The sequence below is a fragment of the Empidonax traillii genome, unplaced genomic scaffold (genome assembly GCF_003031625.1).
Source record: "Empidonax traillii isolate 1590-97213 ecotype Southwest subspecies unplaced genomic scaffold, ASM303162v1 scaffold425:size1421777, whole genome shotgun sequence".
NCBI lineage: Eukaryota > Metazoa > Chordata > Aves > Passeriformes > Tyrannidae > Empidonax > Empidonax traillii.
The window spans coordinates 1,304,481-1,321,122 of NW_020955618.1; the positions used below are offsets into that span (position 1 = coordinate 1,304,481).

The 16,642-nt window shown below is 38.0% G+C and overlaps 1 protein-coding gene across 2 annotated transcripts in view; it reads right to left on the reverse strand.

Moving 5' to 3' along the window:
• Positions 1 to 16,642, reverse strand: part of LOC114062632 (25-hydroxycholesterol 7-alpha-hydroxylase) — a 128,388-nt gene that overhangs the window by 88,008 nt on the left and 23,738 nt on the right. The window contains exon 1 of one of the 2 annotated variants that reach the window (XM_027894324.1): positions 5,393 to 5,411. The exons of the other annotated variant lie outside the window; for it this stretch is intronic. The gene's annotated coding sequence lies outside the window, so the exon portion shown is untranslated. Of the gene's footprint in view, positions 1 to 5,392; positions 5,412 to 16,642 lie in introns of those variants that run through there. 2 annotated transcript variants of the gene reach the window in all.

A 16,642-nucleotide genomic window follows, 5' to 3' on the forward strand; every position in this document is an offset into this window, starting at 1 on the left:
ATCTATGTATTTATACTGCTCTTGATCAGAAGGACTATAACCAAACATTGATACTCCATAGCTCCTGTTTGTATAATTCCACTTGAAGTAAGGCAGATCCAGGAATTGCCCTTGGTAAAATCTCTGGATTTAATTGAACAATAATTTCAGGATGCCAATATTCAGCGAAACTGAGTACCACTGGAAGGAGACACTGGAGTTAACGGCTCAAGGCATATATGACAAAAGGAGTGTAATAAAAGCCCATGTCCAGAAAGCCACGTGAGAGCAAACAAAAGATTAAAAGCAGAAGGAAGCTGCTAATGCTTGAGAGTGTCCAGGGCTCTTTCAGCATAGGAATGGGTCTTATCAGCACTTTGTGAAGTGCACTGCACACAGCTAAAAAGCATCCTTGAGCAGATGACTTCGGACTCCACCACAACACGAGATGAGACAAACACAACCCTGAGATTGACACAAAGAGTGAAACTTTGAGCAGACTTTCAAAGATGCGACAAAGAAGTACCTGAGAGTAAACAAAGATTTTCAGGATTCCTCCACTCCATCTTTTCCAGGAGGTAAAAATAGCAGGTGTCTTGGCTCCTCACCATCCCTGAACTTCACTGGTGGTACAGCATCTCCCTCTGTCTCTCTCTCGCTCAGAGGCTTGGTCCTCTGGCAACCAGCAAGTAGGTGTCTGATACATTTTTTTCAAACTTCATGGCAAGGATTGCACTTTGTTAATACTGCCAGACATATATGATAGCTGTCAAGCTGGTGAGTTATTTTAACACTTGGAGAACTGGCTCTGAAACAGTCAGGTAGCAAACTGCTAATGAAAAAGATAAGCAAATGAGTCAAATCAAGCATGCTACACTGTCTGTCTTAATGTTGCTTGGTACGTCTGGAAAGAAAAACAAGTCTTCCTACTGGCCAAATTCATTTTTATAACACCCAAGTGCCTTCCTGTAATTCATTAACTGACATCACTCACAGGTCTCTCCACTGGAGATAACTGCAGGTGAAGTATTTTCCATGTACTTGAGGTTTTATTCCTTTTACCTACCTCCAATTTTTCTCTACAGAGTTTTCCTGCCAACTGCCATGGACCTAAATGCACTCAGAAGGGTAGAAGTTTCTAAGAACATTATTCTTCAAAATTTAGTAGAAGGAAATGCTTAGAATTGTTGTAATACTGTATGTGCCTGAAAATGAACAAATTGATGCAGAATTTTTCCCTTACTCAGAAAACTGGTAATTTTTTGAAGCTAGTATAAATCTTACCTCCTCTGCTTCACCATAGTCTTTTTCTCCAAACAACTACGCAATCAAAGTGAAGACTTCATTTACCAACAAAAATAATAAATAAATCTATAAAAGTGGGCCAAATGTAGAGCAAGATTTAGTCAAGAAAATCAATTAGTTTTTTTTTTTTTTAAATTTACATTAAAGATTTACTAGTCAATTGGCAATTCAAAGTGCTGCAGCAACTGGACATTTATACATCAGATGGAGCATTCTGAAGACTAGTGATTCGAACAAGAAGAAAGCCCAGGAAGGAAGCATTCACAGTTACTGCTAAGAAAATGACTCCCAAAGAAGTTAATGATAGTGCAAAGGCAAAAGGACAATGTCACTATTATTACACGTTTTTCCACTTTTAGCACAGAGGCTGACATTAGTTTAGTAAGAGTTTAAGTTAGGCTGGGGTGTCCCTTCATTAAATTATGCAAGCAGCCTGAAAAGAGAGCTGTGAAAGGAAACATGTTGCAGCTGGTGCAGGTGATCATCTTTTCATCCAGGCTGCCATCCTCTTCTTGTTTGCTTCCCTCCGACATGCACATATACATAACTCTTAATTTTAAAAAGACATATCCTTGAATGTATTCCCTCTGCAGGTTCTTTACTACTTCACCATATACATCCGTGAATCACAAAGAGATGGGAAAAAAGATTCTTACGCAAAGAAATAGATATTAGGCTTTATGGGACTGTGATATGATTCTTAAAAACAGCAGTCCCCTAACCACAGTTCTTTAGAAAGCTACATTTTGTAGAGCATAATTGCAACTTAATTGTAAGTTTAGATTTTGTAATATCACAAATAAACAAAAAAGATGTATCTACGTAATTGGCTGATCATACAAATACTTATTAAATACAAACACATATGCTTTTGTAGATTTGTTAGAAGGATTCGTTAATTGCTTAATGAAAGATGTCTTTCAGATACTAATTCCTTCATTTAGTTCGACAGATTAAATTTTATATGAGGAGATATTAGCATGCATGCAATGAAGTGACAAGGACAACTAAAAAGCTTAAAATGTTAATGGATGAAGTGCAGCTTTCTTAGTTCCTCTAAACTAAAAGCTATAATCTTCATTACATGCACTAAAGATCATATTTTCTCCTGCTTTCTGCAGAGATAAGACAGCTATATTTAACACAGAAACATACACCACAATATGTTTCGATTCAGCTGCTATATTTTCATCATCATAAATAAATTATGAAAACTTTAAACACTGCATGAATGATTCCACATAGAAAACAACAAAAATGCAATTAATTTTTATAGAAGAGAAAATTGATAGTTGACATCCAGGCAATCCAATTACTTCTATATTTCATCGCAGTAGTTTTAGGTAATTATCTTCTTGATAATCTCTCTTCACGACATGCTTGCAGAAAAAAACCCCAAACAATTGACTTTAGTTACTAAGGCACTACAGGGTTAATGTGAACCATTGCTGTAAAAAGCAAATTAGTAGCAATACCAACAGTCCAGAGCCTTCCTTTTTGCTGTAGACTGAAGTTCAATCTGGCATCATCTTTTCTCTGTCCCCAGTAGGGTGCAGGGAGCCCTCTAGCTTCCATGTGGGATTCCTACTGTGGTACATATTGGCCAGCATACAGCTGCTCTAAACAACTATTTGCATCTACAATGCGGTCATCCCACCACCTTCTTTTCAGATCAATATGATTGGGACAAACAATAGTTTGATTTTGATTGCTCTATAGTACGCTTGGGTAGAGCCGCTGAATGCAAGCGCATCGCTCAGAAACAATGGGCTGGTTCATCATCCAAAGCGTCCCTTTTCAGACAGCTGCCTCTGCCACACTCACCCTGACAAACGTCCAGAAAAACAGATGGTTTCAGCATTCATGGGCAGTTTAGTGAAAGCCCTAGAGTCAACTATTCAAGACATTTTATCATCTAGCTGATAATAGAGCAGTGCTTGGAGATAAAAATTAAAAATACATTTAAAAACTCTATTAATTCGCACCCACATGCAGCCCCCCTTGCACACACATGAAACGACTTCCCCATGCTCTGCAACACTGCAAAGTGCAAGCACTTAAAGGAAGCTTCACTCTTGGGATAGCTGCATTACTATGAAAGATGATAATCAGTGGGTACTCTCACCAACCACCTATACTGCAGTACCCACAAACAAAAGCAATGAATTAGTAGTTGAATAGGAAGCTTAACTTTGAGCTGCCTGGGGTTTGCTGTGAATTAAAACAGGTCCTGATATTTTTTCTGTTTATTTTTGTTTGTGTTTGTTTGTTTGTTTGTTTTGGGGGGTGTTTGTTTGTTTGTTTGTTTGTGTGCATCTAAGAGACAGAGATATTTTTTTGCTTGTTTTTCTCAGGCTAAAACCCAAATGCTTTTGAGGCATTATATTAGAAGGCACAGGATGAGCTATGATAAAGATTCTCCTCACACCTATAGATAATCACATAATTTCCAACTAAGTCACCGGTATTAAGCAGCCTCCAAGGCAAAAAAGCTGTGGTACTACAAAGCTGAGGGTCTCTGCTCCCTGTGCCACCTATTTGGAAGGATGTGTAGGACAGGCCGAAGAGCAGCCACGACAGTGGCTCTAAGCTCCACCAGTCACAAAGCCTGACTTGTGGATGAGAAATGGACAATATTATCCTTCCAGGATATCTGGGCAGTGTTATCCTTCAGAGGATGCATTACTACTCCCACTTGCTCCACAGATCCCTAAACTTTGAGGAAGCTTAAACTCCCTCAAACCACACTGGAAAGTCCAACTCTCCCTGAGGGAGGATGTGGCTTCTGTGAAAAAAAGGTATTATATTTATTATTCCTCACTTAACGTCTTAAAAAGATTCAATATAATTGATCTGTTAATATTTTCTTGGAGACCACACGAACTTTCCACAGCAAAGATAAATGCCACACTTGGCACTGCATTAGTCCAGCAAGCTGAGCTGATGTATGGTCAACCTGGACACTCTTCCTCTAATTTTGCTTTTCAGAGGAGCACATGGGACTGAATCTTGCAAATGCTGGGAACTTTCTGGCAGCTGTATGTAAGTATGTGTCATACAGTTCTAAAGAAAAGCAGAGAAACAGAAAGCAAGGGTCAGCAATCATCGTTGCCAATACCTCAGTGTCTAAAGGCTACAACTCAGAAGATGTATTTTGGAATTGAAAAATAAACATAGAAAAGAGAGAGAGAAAAATTTGACCATATACTGCAAATCTGGACTTATTTTCTTCTTAAAAATGTTTGCTTCCTAAAAACATTGTTCTTACTCTCATTTCAGCTCAGGGAAAAAAATATTCTGGATCCAATCAGAAATCTCTAGTAATGAAAACTTTACTGAAGGAAACCCATGGGTAGTCAAGGATGGTACCAGCTTGTCAAAATGATGATACTTCAGTCCATGTGGCCACACAAAAAAATAGCCATCAGGTATGAAGTGGGTTTTCTCCACAGTCACTCTTGAGCACTGGCTTCTCTATTTCTCAAAAAAACTCTTTCTTACTGCTGTACTTGCACACAGAAACCCTCTGAAGCCACTCCAAGTATCTGCTTCCTCTTCCAGAACTTCTCTGATGCCTCTGCTATGACATCAACTAATCATAACTGAGATGAGTATGTTATTCAGATTGATGATATTACAGCTAGGACTACAAAAACATACAACTCTCAGGAGACTGTCTAGACCCTCCTGCTGCATAAAAGGGGTAAGGGGCATAAATATTCTAGGAAAACCTAACTCCTTGAACCTTTCATTTTAAATCATACTTCTAAAATTCTTCATTTCCTCGTGATTTCTTTTGGAAACTCTCCAATTTATCTACATCTTTCTTTATATGCAGTCCCCAAAACTAGATTCAATACTCCAGCTGAGGCCTCACCAGCACCATATGGTGCAAAATAATTACTTCCCATGTCTTACACATGACACTCCTGTTAAAGAATCCCGAAAAAAGAGGTGCTTTATTCGCAATAGCATGTCCTTTGTGAGTTATATTTCACTTGTGATCTCCTAAAACCCCAGACACTTTTCTCCTTTCCAATTACTTCTGCCTTTTGTCTTTGTGCATTTACTGTATCATTTCCAAGGGCAGTATTTTGCACTTCTTTACCAAATTTCACCTGGTCGATTTTTATATAGATCCTTCTGCTCCAATTCATTATTCTAAAGTGTTGCAAACATCCCTGCCTGCTCCTGTTTAAAAAAAAAAAAAAAAAAAAAAAAAAAAAGAAGGTACATTTTCTCATTATCATTTTGAATGATGGATTAGATGGATTAGAGAGCAGAACTTTCCGTGAAGAGCCCAATTAGCAATGCCAGGTGAGCTGCCCCTGTTGCAGCTGGGAAGAGCACCACCGATAACTTCTCTTTGAGAACACTTTTCAACTGCTCTGCAGCCACTTATGGCGATTTCATCTAGGCCATATTTTTCAAGCTTGCTTAAAAGAATGTCATGTTGGACAGTGTCAAAAGCCTCACTTAAGTCAAGATACATCACATCTCCTAGTTCTCTGGTATCCACTAGGCCAGTTACTCTGTCAAAGCAGGAAATGTGATTGGTTTGACACAATTTGTTCTTGACAAATTCATGCTGGCTGTTTTTTATCACCTGATTATTGTCTAGGTGCTTATGAACTGTTCTAACATTTCTCTGGGGGATCAACCAGGGCTAAACTGGACTTGGCAACTGGAAAAATGAGTATCCAGGGAATTAATGACAAGTCCTAAGCCTGACTTTCTTCAGCCCTGCCATGCTGTTTCTGTTTTCTTTAAAGCATAGCTTACAGCTAAAGATCAAACCAACGAAACCTGGCCAACCTCTACAGTAGGACCTTCTTGCAGTTAAACAGTCCAGTTGCACTACATTGCTACAGTGCAAAGATCATTTCAACCTAGAAGAATCATTTCATCTAATTCCTGTCCCAGAAGCTGCAAGGTTGGAGTCCTATTCCCACTTTCTTCAGTAAAGCCAGGACTTGGTTTTGCATCTTGAGGTGAATTACCTCAGACTTCTGCTGCTCAGACTTTCAGGCTGGCTTTGCATCTCCTAGTGCAATATGAAGACACATACTTAGTTTTCTAGCACATCTAAAATGATGCCCACTCATTCACATTAAAGGGGGTCTTCACACTGCTGGTAATAGCCTTTGAACGAGGCTTTAAATAGCCTTTGAACGAGGCTTCAGAACACAAAATTTATCATCTTTCTTTGTTTTCATAGCCTCTTTCCCAGAAAGGTCCTGACCTTGTTTGAGACTTTGAGTGGTACTGCAATAAGAGTAATAAATATTATGTGAAAGTAATAAATCCCACCTCAGTTTACAGAGTGAGAAGATATTGGGAAATCAGGAGATATTTAGCAAGGGAAAAAAAAACCAGGGGGATGGGGGGAAGCAGCAATCTGGGAGCATTCTGTTGCCAAAAAAAAAAAAAGCGAAACCCAAACAAGTAAGCCCTTTCCCTCTCTGTTTCACTTCCAGTTTAATGTTTCCCTAGTCACCCTTCCCAATTCTTTATATTTTTCTAATATTCAAGTGAGCTCTTCCTCAAGTGCACATTTTTATGCAAGCGACAAAGAGGAGATTCTTTTCTTTCTCTTTTCTATCACTTCTTTGCAAGCTTCCTCTTACTTCTTTTCCTTTTTACTCCTCTCAGTTTCCAATACATCCACGCTCACCCACAGACTCATCTCTGAATACCCTGTCATGCATTTTTTTTTTCTGTCCTACTGCATAGGAACTATTTCCTAGTTCCTTTCCACAAGTCTTCTTAAACATTTATACAGGTATTGAACTAAGTGTTGAACATCATTTTGCAACCATGTCTGGGTTATCTCAATTTAGCTTCCCACACTGCTGTTTCCCTTCATGCCTGCTACAACACATCTCACCCTTGGCATCACAGAGGTTACAGAGCATCAAAGGGAAGTAACACAAGCAGGGCCATGGAAATAGCCATTTCAGCACCTCTGAAGGCAAGCAAACATAGACAGAGAAGACTGAGCAGAAGAATCCACAGCACTGAACACGGCTTCACCAGAAGTCTTCACAGCCCTGAAGGACAGCTCACACTTGACTCTGGTCACGGCTGTTCCTCAGCTTTACTTAGATGAGAGATTTTGCAACTGCTGGAGACCCCAGGTGGTCCCTATACCATTTCTAAGGAGGCTACAGTAGACAGCTAATGTATGGTACACGGCAGCCTACATGTACCAGGGTCCTTGGCTTTAGAAAAAACAGATAAGCTAAAACAGCAGCTCTAATTTTTTTTAAGGTGGAACTGAAAACATTCAGTAAGACCTTGTTCCAGTACTCCTTGATGAAAATGTCTGAGCTACTATAGAGCAGTCCATTCCCAATTTTCGCTATTTCCTCTATGGCCATCTGTTTGTCTTGTTTTCAAGATGCAGATTCTTGCAGAAATTATTTTCAAGTTTTACCATGCTCAGCACTAATTTAATAATAAATAGCTCTGCATTTATAGGCAAAACTCCTTAAAAAAATCAGATTCTCTAATTTCTGTTTATTATGTGAAAATAGAATTTGTGTAAAAAATTCACTTAGGAATTTGTGTTAGAAAGTATCATTTTGTTTAAAATCTGTCTCATGGTTACCATGCATAAATGGATTTTCCTCTGCAGTCCAACACAAGGCATAAAAGTCATTAAAGAGGAAAATATAATAGTAGAATTACAGAAACTGGCAAAGTAACATAGAAATAGAAACATTTCCTGAAACTACTACCTCTGTTTTTTTATGAAATTACTAGGTTTCAAGTTGATGTTGTCAGTGCAAGTAATCTTGAAATTTACACTACAGTAGTTTCACCATCTCAAGTCAAAGGCAAACATTTTAAAGGAAAAAGTCATTTTTGAGAGTTTATGCATTAAAACTTTGAAAATTATTTGTTGGCCTGATGAAGATTACTGCATTATAGACAAAAATACCATTTTCTAAATTAAGATCCATATATTTTGCTGCAGTGTCATCACTGTTACAGAACAATACATGATGAAGTTTTAGATTTTTCTATCCAGTCTAAGTGCGGTGAAATCCAATCACCTAAAAGCATTAAGCAGTAGGTTCAGATTTTATACTTAGTATTTCATAGGAAACATAACACTACATCATTTAGGGGTTAAGCGCAAGATTAGAATAAAGTATATCCTGTAAATTTTGTACATGGTATAGGCTGCATATGGACAGTTCTTCCATCTGCCTAGATAACTTCAACAAAGATACAAGTAGATAAAATTGAAGTTAATTTAGTAACATGTACCCACATGATAGCAAGTCCAATTTTGATTGAAATCATTTGAGGGTTTTAACATTTGCATCTCTTCAATCAGCTTTCATTTCTTACAGAGATTCATCATCTCGGTATCTAACTGGATTGCACAAAAATATGGACCTCCATTAATTTCTAGAAGGAAAAATTGAAACTAATCCCAGAGACCATCTGGAAGGCATGAGTAGCATAAAAATTCAGCTCCTCGCCTGTAAGGCCAGAGCATCTCTTTAAAAAGAATGGAAATAATCACACAAACTTGTTTTCATATTCACTTACAGATGAAATTCAAGGACCTCTTTATCTCAGTCACACGGGTCTAAGCCATGGTCATAATGAAGGCAACGAGGCACCCAAACTCAGAAGTCCAAAGCCATGAAGTTGGAGCTGATGACCACCATCTTTTAGAGCATTCACTTTTTCTAGCTGGAACAGTTCCAAAATCTAACAAAGACTTTCTATTGATGGATACAGAAGTGAATGCAAACTGCATATTTTGGGACAAATCTTCAAACCATTTTTGATCCTAATTAAAGGTGTCTATGTGAACATCAACCTCGCCAGAAAAAAATGGAACTGTCAAGTCACAGAAAGAAATGGTAGATGACACGACCCTTGTCTCATGTTACTGCTACTTACATGTGTAGCTTCACTGCAGCAAGTTTGATTATACACATAAAAAAGAGTTCATATATGCATATGCATATGCACACTTATGCACAGGTTAAAATAAATTTCTAGTCTTTTACAGAATCAACGTGTATCATTCTTTTTTTTTTTTTAATCATTCTATCTCTTTAACAATAAATCTCATTATAAGGTTTTGAAAAGGGTATCTCATAACAACATTAGAGATGTTTATATAAATGTGTTTCCAGAAAAGACTCTGTCTACATTTTGTTTCAGGGCTGAAATGTATTTGGGGAAGAATGAGCTCATTCAGAATAAATGCTCCTTTAAATCCACTTTAATTTTTTCTCTTGAGTTAATCAGATATGACACTGATTTTACCCTGTACTCAGAACCTGTTAGGTATTCTGTCCAGCTGAAATACAAACACTGTTTCAATTACAGAGGAAGGCAGGTAGAAATTAAAAGAGGCATTGCTCCTTTAGGTTTAAAGTCGCTTGGCTAGTCAGATCTTCAAGAAGAATCTCTGTTACCGAGCTGAAGATTTAAACAATCATGACTTTCAAGAGTGTGTTTCCACCCCATTAGTGATATAGTAGTTCACATCAGAAAGAACTACTGCATTTTACAGAATTCAGCAGAGAAATGATTCTTATCTAGTACTCAGTAGCAGCAATATTTCAGGTTTTTTATGCCATAGTTTTTACAATTTAAACACAGAAATTAAATGCCTCTAGTCATAACTCATATCTTCCAATTGCTTTAAAATGGACATTTAGCTTCTCAAAGGGGTTGACAATGTCTTTTTAAATTATTACTGCTGATTTATATCACTGTAATGTGACAAAATAGACTTATACTCCTCAAATCTGGAGATAGAACAAATATTCTTTGCACACAGTAGTGGGCAAAGGTTCCTCAGAAATAAAATATGCCTGCCCTCTACTGACCACCTAAGAAATTCTTTTATTTTTTTTTTAACAATATTTGAACCAGTGAAATTTTAAATGAAATTTTGAATTTATTTCCTCATTTAAAATGTCTTATAACATCAGGTCTCCAAATTAAACTACCAATCATCACGTACTTGTTGCAGCCCTCCAGTAAACTGAAAGCACCTTGGTTTGCACAACGTTACATGTATCCATATAATATTTTCATTTTGATCCACTGGCCTCCTGAGGAAGTCGGGGAGAGAGAATGGAGTAGCCCAGAGTTTAAAATCTGAGTGCCTGCCCAGAATTGCTAATGTAAAAGACTTCTTTTTTTGCAGCAGCTGTTACAAATCAAGAAGCAATTGTACTTGGGACATTCACACAAAATGAATTTTATCCTCAGGAGAGCTTAGAAAAACACAAAAGCGTTTGCAAAATTCATCGGATACCAAACTTACAGGAAAATCTAATTCAGTTTGGAACACTGTGCACATGTGCTATTGGAATGAATAGTTTTTAGGAGTAACACAAAAACAAAGTCCTGGCTAGATGTATGTGGCCAGTTCTGGCAGAGACACACAAGGACACATCTGGATTAGCCATCTCCTTTTGAGTTGCAATTTGTCTAATCTGTCTTAGACTTACTTTAAATGAGATGAACTGTGCTTTAGAAGTGCTCCCTTCCCCCATTTGTACATGTGGTCAGATGGACGTCCAAGAAGGTTCTCTGAATTAATACTTACAGTAACCACAAGCTAACATAACCCACACTGAGGAATAAAAGGAACAAAAGAAATGCTCCTCTGCTTGCAAATCCAAAGCGCAAGAAAGCAGAGTGAGGATTTTCCCCTTGGACTCTGTGGATAAACAGCATTCCAGATAATGAATTTACCACCATTTTTCTTGGGCGAGGCGGGATCAGTACTGACCCCAGCATAAACCAGTGCTCACTGCTTCTGTTTTCAAAAGCTTTCAGAGATTGCCTGTGCACAATTAATACGAACAAATCAGGCTATGAACTCCAAACAGACAAATTATTTCTGTCCAGTTCTCCATATGGGAACTCAAAGTTAAGAAAGTGCATCCACAGCACAAGCTAACCATTTGATCACACAAACAGGACCTAAGGGTTGGGCTCTCCAACCTTGACATTGATTTTAACAGTGATTTCAGTAAGAACTTACCCAGACCAACTCATAAGTGCTACTAAAAGCCAAAGACTTAACGTATAATTAATCCATTGCTCTTGCCATTGAAAATCCATAGTTATTCACCAGGTGTAACGCAGGACTAACACAGTATGCTTTACTTTCTATATTAACGCTACAACTTTCTGTATTCACCAGCAAGTGGATCCATCCAGTCCAAGTTTTTATCAGGCTTTGGAAGTGAGTTGGTGTCTTCAGAAACTGCAGAATGTCTATGAGCGCAAAACTCTGAAGAGGAGTATAAATAGACTAGTGGAGAATCTGAACAAAAAATTCCATTGAGGAAATATATTTTTTCTAACCGTGCTATGTAAATAACCTGTGAAGAAGAAAAGCAACAGAAGTCATATGTTTTCATAAACCATGTGGATAGCTTGCCCTTTTCTGAATATATCTTTCAGTATAAGGCACACAGAGATATAGAGAATATGTAGAGAAATATATTCTTCCCCAATAAGAATAATAAATAGCTACATTTTTATGGAGACATACACTAATGGTGCTTCTGCTACTGCTGCTAGATAGCTGCCTAATGCTTGTCTGCTACTAAGAACCAAAAATGGTTTCCAAACAGCAACTTTCTGAGGATGAATAAAAAGAAAAAAATCTCTGGAACAGTGTAGTTTTAAAACAGAATCACCTGCGCATGAGTGAAGCTTGAAGAACAAAAGCTTTTATAACCAACTCTCCACCTATCTGGGCATTTGACTATTCTCTCATCACTGCAATTTATAGTGCCCTGTTTTGAAATGTTTTTTCTACTGGGAAGCTGAGGCTCTGCTCTGGAAGTCCACACGGCACATATGGGAACAACAGCATTATGAAGTGACTGGAAATCAGTCCCTGAAGAAATGAAGGAGAAGACACACCAATGCTTCTATCACCCACTTAAAGATGAGCTTTCAGCATAAAAAAACATAATGACAGTAGGGAACAATATGAATTAGATGAAAAATATGGATTATATGCATAGTATTTACCTCTTTTTCTTAAGATGAGACCAATAGTTCATGACAGAAAGTAAATTTCAAATAATAAAAACTAGTCATTAATAAAGCACACATGATGTTTCCCACACAAGCCAAAAAGGATTACTTATCCATGTGGAAGCAATGTAATTAATCCTCACAGTATTTACAGCAAAACTTCCTCTGGGAATTTTTCATCACTCTTTCTTTAAGAGTAGTCACCGGCAAAAAAGGTTAGTATTTTCCCTTACACAAAAACTAGTCACAAACCTTTGGAAAACCTAACTACAGCAACACTGAAAAACTGGGTTCTAGAGACATCTTCACTATCTATTTCTTTCCTACCAACTTTGCTATAGATACCATAACAGAGACAGATGCACAGTATCAAGAAAAGCAGCTCTGAGCGCTGCCGCTGCCAGACTATTGAGCCTCACAATGTACATAAAAAAGTGTTACCCCTGAGGCAAATAAACATAGCAAACACAGTCCTCCAAGAAATACTACACAGCATTGGAAGTTTTATGCTATATTTAAATCTTGTCCTCTCATTTTAATAAGGAAATACTGATACCGAAAGAGAAAATTACTCTTCCTGATAATTTAAAATAGGCTGTTGATTTCTGCAGTAGGACTGTTAAGTGTCCTTTGGAGGTTCACTAATCCACAGAGCCTTGTAGAGGCAGGATACATCTTTGGCGATGGAGGCTAAACTGAGCAGCAAGACACAGCTCTCTCACAGACACTGGAGAAGTTTCCATTCCACTGCCCGGGAGATAATGGCTTCTCTCACCTTAGCACTGACATAAGAGATGCCAGGATCTTGCACATTATGGAAACGTGTGGTTTTGAAAGGGAAGGTCCTAGGGAAGAGTTAGGTATGGCCACCACCTCTTAATGAGACAGACAACCAAAGAACAAATGATAACCTATGCTCCACAATTTATGGTTGAACATTTCCCAGATTTAAAAAAAAAAAAAAAAAAAAAAAAAAAAAAAAAAAAAAAAAAAAAAAAAAAAAAAAAAAAAAAAAAAAAAAAAAAAAGGTGAAGTTGCTTCTTTAAAAAAATTTTTAGCACTTCTTTTTACTTGCATGCCAGGACACAAAACTAATTGTTGGAAACCCTCATCTTTAAAAAAGGAAATCTATCATGGTAGCTTTCACTTCATGCTATACATTTTAGTTCCGATGTTCAACTTCTTCCTTTTCCTTCTTCATTTCAGCTTTCTGAAACCATCTGCTTTCTGTTAAGATGAATTCTTAAAATCCTGTGAGCTGCTCATATGAAGTGAGTAAAACTTGGATTTTCTAAAAGAGGCAGAGATTTGCAATGTAAACAACCTATATGCAGCTTATATCTTCATTCAGGTTTATAGCAAGTGGGTGGATGCATTGCATAACTACACTTCAGGAGAGGTAATTAGGTACCGAAATATGCATTTGCTTGTGTAGTGAACCAAGTGCACTAACCTATACAAACATGCATATTTTTGTGCTTGTAACTGTGTTTCTATACCTTCTGAAAATGTGATCTCCTATGAGAATGAATATTCAAGATTATAGGAGTCCACAAATCCTTTTCACCACTGTCCATAACTTCTGAGCTTTTCTGTATCCAGTTACTCTTCTCCTCCTAGGAGAAAACATTTAGTGCGGTTAGCTAAGGTTGCTTTACAAACATTAAAACCAAACTAAACCATGGCAAACTGTGCCTCATTTGCTTTCTTTAGGTATGTTATATAGCAAAGAAGCCAGCTGCAGCCCAGAGGCAGCCTAGCTGAGGCTACACAAGAGGAGCATGTGCTGTAATGCATCTGCCAAGATGACCTACAGGCAGGTTCCTGCCCCATTGCTGCACAGAGCACTGCACAGCCTCGTTAGCTCCTACTTGTTTAGATAGGGTTTCTGTTCCCGTTGTGTTGGTTCTTCTTGACTGCAAATTAATTGAGATGGTCTGCAGGTTACAATATTAAGACAGCATATTACTAAATGTTCAGATGCAGAAGCCAATGCCCAGTACCTGTCCAATGCATGGGACTGCTGTAGATTGGCAATGGATCTGACATGGCTCCTGTGGCATCTAACTGTGGCTGCACAGCCGAGCCCCATGCCAGCCCCATTCACTCCCTTTAACAGCATCTTAAAAGTCTTGATCTGTGGTTATGGACAATAATGCTGTCTAGCCCCAAATGACTGTAATGACAAGATCCTCAAAAATTAGGAGAAAAGTGATTGTTTAACATTATCAAGTACTGCTTTATTCTTTTTTGAAGTAGATGGAGCATAGATCATTTTAGTATTTAATCATATATATGTCTTTTGCTCTGACATACTAGCCTAGGCTAGCCTAAAGTTAGTGATGAAGAATATTTTTAGGTGCCTAAGAAATCATTTAAAGTCTTTTGCTTTTAAATACAGACAGCTATTTCTGTCTTCTTGAAAACAGTGGATCACATTTGCAATACGGTTTGGCCCTGATCACCTTGGCTTAGAAGACCTCAACAATGGTACTCAGACATTCCAGGCAAAGGACAAGTTCATATCCATAACTGAACCACAAGCTTATATAGGATCTGTACATCTGATCTTGGTTTGGAGGAGAAAGAATACAAGAGGGATGACTGCATTTTCAAAATCTGAATTAGCAGTTTACTACTCAGCCCTGGGGAGGCCACATGTGGAGTACTGTGTGCGGTTCTGGGCTCCACAGGACAAGAGAAACATAAAGCTCCTGGAGTGGGTCCAATAGAGAGCTACTAAGGGGGTCAAGGGTCTGGAGAAACTCTCTTATAAAAAAGGCTGAGTGGGCAGGGCCTGTTCAGCCTTGAAAAGAGATGACTGAGAGGGGACCTCATTAATGTGTAAGTATCTAAAAAGTAGGTGTCAAGAGGATGGAGCAGGCTCTGCTTGGTGGTGCCAAGCAATAGGACAAGAGGCAATGGCCAGAAACTGATGCACAAGAAATTCCACCTGAACATGAGAAAGAAATTCTTTATTGTGCAGGTGACCTTGCTCTGGAACAGGCTGCCCAGAGAGGTTGTGGAGTTTCCCTCATTGGAGAGATCCAAGAATGATCTCACTGCAATCCTGTGCAATCTGCTCGAGGATGATCCTGCTTGAGCATGGAGGTTGGACCAGATGACCTTCTAACCTGACCAATTCTATGATTCTGTTATTATATTATCAAACACACACATGGAAAAATGTCATGTGTTCTGTTTCATAAATGATGAACACAACCAAGTCTGACTCTGAGAAGAGAAGAGCTGTAAGCAGTAGCTCTGAGGGAATAACATTAGCATGGTAAATACAGCTCTCCAAAAGAGAACCACAATCCTAAAAGGTGGTATAATCTTACGGGTTCTGGACCTGAATCCCATTTAGTTCTGCGTTAAACATACAAAACCCAAAAAACCATACAGTGTCTGAGTTATTAAAATGCCTGCGGTGTGATGTACCTCTGGAGACACTCAAAAGGTTACGAGTCCAAGTACAAGTCAAAGTACTCCTTTTGCCAAACTAATTGGTCACTGTAAAAGCACTAAATTAGGTATGTAGTTGAGTTTCAAAGAAAAAATTGGGGAGTTGTGCTGCAGGGATTGTTAATAAATCTGCCCGTTAATGAGGATATTCTATTACAAAATAATTTGTAAGTATATTAACCTGTAAAAGCAAATTGCTGATGGGTTAATGGGTTTAAAGACCTTGTTACAGAGAACCATTAAATACAAAAAAGAGTACTCACAACAAGGAAAGGGTGAAAAGTATAGACTGGAAGTTAGAACTGCACTTTTTTCCATTACATCAACAGCATACATGCTGATACAGAGATAATAGTTTATGACAGTATTTACACTTTGTTCCCTGTTTTATATCTTTTATTTTGAAGCCTTTTCCCCCCTCTTTGCATTGTGCAAAAAAACCCCCAAACAAACAAATAACCCTTTTTTCCCTTTTCATCACATACAAATTTTTTTATGGTTTTAGTAATAAATACACATCCTATCTCTTTGAGAACTTAATGGATGACTGGAAAATTAGTGGGACCGTAACAGAAGAGGTTTGAGCCTCGGCAAAATGCAAACCAGATTTTTAACCACTCTTCTGAATGTTACTTTTTGTAGAGGCTCAATTAATTAGTTCATTCTACAAATTAGATTCTTACAATCGGAGCAACCACTCTCAATGAAACCATGCTTTGCATAACTGAGGTCTTTTTTCTGGGATATTCAAGAGTTCTTGTAAGGCAATTTTTTGACCACAAATAGGTCAGTCAAGTCCCTAACAGATATTTGACAGGAGGCGAAGCGAGGATGACTTAAGGACTGGAAA